A 2,255-nucleotide genomic window follows, 5' to 3' on the forward strand; every position below is an offset into this window, starting at 1 on the left:
TGTTCCTCTCTGCGCACCTCTTCCAGCCCTTTAAAACACCCGTTTCGATTCCCGATACTGGGAAATTTAGGCAAGCCGGAGAAGTGAAGGTACCAATTGTAAACACCTCGTTGCTTTTTTTGAATACATTTATTATCATATTAGCAAGGGAGTATGAAACATACGGCATATTACTCATCCTATGCCTCCAGGCAGAGAATTCTCCTATTGAAATCAACCAGTATAACCAGATTTCTTATGGGAAATTACAGAGGACGTCTTAAAACTCTTCTCACGGAAATATATTGCTGGAATGTCAATTCCAATCCAGCATTTCCCTTTTCTTCCCTCCATACAACAAAAACTAATTAGCCATTTACAGCTGAACCTTTGAGATCCTGAAGGCGTTGGTGAAACACGCAGCCTGGCACAGCGCTGCTCTCCGGCCCCGACAGCCGGACCCCCTTCAGCCTCCTGGCAGCCCCAGGGCGGGCAGCCGCAGGACAGCCCGTCTCCAGCTTCCTTCTCCCGCCGGGCACCGGTCCGAACCTGGGGTGGGGGCTCCTGGTCGGGGAGCGAGGCGGGGCCGGGGCCGTTGGGGGCGAGCCCTGCCCCGGGGAAGGCGACTGTGCTGGCGGCGGGGGCAGCTGGCCCGGCAGGGACCTGCTTTCCTGCCGGGGGTGGCGGTTCCCACCTGCTCTCAGGAGCTTTGAGCGCCCGCGATAACGAGATAAAAGGGCGGAAACCCGGTGGCTGCTGCTGGTGGGGCAAAATTGCAGCAACCCTCTAAATACCACCAAACAGATCGGGGAGAGTAAAACAACACCACTCCACTACTATCGATGGGATCCACGCGGAGCAACAGGGAGAAAGGGGCTATTGACGCAGAAAAAGAATCCCTGGAAGAGAAGAATATGTGCTAGGACTGTTCAACTTTTAATAAGTTTTAGGACTAATTCCAAACCCAGCAATAATTCCTGATCAAATTATTCCCCTGGAAATGCTTCTACACGTTCTTTTTATTAAGATTTCTTTGGCTGCCAGAAATGAAATATGAGCCTTTACCAGAGAGAAAGTAAAGGAGGGCTAGAGCAAATTCTTATAAGCCTTTTTTTTTTCTTTTAGCGGTGGAGGGGGAAGGAGGCGGGAGCAGAGGTTGGAGCCAGAAAAATGACAAGTTGTCTAAACCAGCTCTCATTCAGGTTCCCTACAGTATGAATTCATCCTCCTGGCCCTAACAGCGAGGAGGCTTTCTAGCACATCAGAGATTTTGACTCGAGGAATTTGACTCGCCCTCTTTTGCTCAGGGGCTGAAGCTGGGCTCAATGCACTTGTTGGGAGGTATTTTCTCATCGGCGGAGTCGGAGACTGAATTAGTCACCGGTCCTTTGTTTAGATGCTACAGTCCTTCTTTCCTCCGTCCGACGTTGCAGAAGGACTTCCCCGGGCTCTATGGGACAAATCACCTCCACTTCCTTAGCTGTAGGGTATTTTTGACACGCGTGGGCAGTAACTGCTGATCCCGAGTGTGGCAGAGCTTCGGTAGAGGCTGCTCATTTATTTCGGAGTGGTGGAGAACTTACCTCTCGGGAAAAAAAAGGATGTCTACTAACTGTTTATTAATGCATCTTAATAACCGAAATTATCTCAATAGCATATAGCATAGAGCTCGGGAGTAAGACCCATTAAATCTGTTCATGTTTTAAGAGGGATCATCCTGAACAGAAATCAATTAGCAACGCAGACAAAACCAAGCCCTTCTTAAGACAAGTGACACTGCATTTTCAACATACTTCGGGAGTTAATCGTCAGCGCCGACCGTTTCTTCCTACGTTCAAACATTTCAGCATGAAGAGGCGCTGACAACTCTCAGAGGGATAACCTCAGGAAAAGCTCCCATCACTAGGAGGGAGTTATCCCTCCTTGGCCCTCCTTGGCCGTCCGTTTCACATCTGCTGAGGAAATTCCACAAAATCCCATACCACAGTTTGGGATGAGAAGTGGAGTTGGGCTGGTACAGAAACGTACCCCTCCGCATCCCCTCCCGTGCCCCGGGAGGGTGTTGCGGGGGAAGACGCCCCAACCGCAGCTGCCCGCGCCGCCGGGGCTGGGCACGGGCTGGGGACCGGACCACTGCCCCGCGCCGCAGTTCGCAGCATCGTTTGCTCCGGGGCAGGTGAAATAGCTCCGCGGCACAGCAAGGCAGGGCCGGGCGCGTCCCCCTTGGGCAGCCCGGTGGGGAGGCTGTGGGCCGGGCTCCCGCACAGGGTGGGTTT

Source organism: Corapipo altera, unplaced genomic scaffold, assembly GCF_003945725.1.
Source record: "Corapipo altera isolate COAL_440 unplaced genomic scaffold, ASM394572v1 0, whole genome shotgun sequence".
Taxonomy (NCBI): domain Eukaryota; kingdom Metazoa; phylum Chordata; class Aves; order Passeriformes; family Pipridae; genus Corapipo; species Corapipo altera.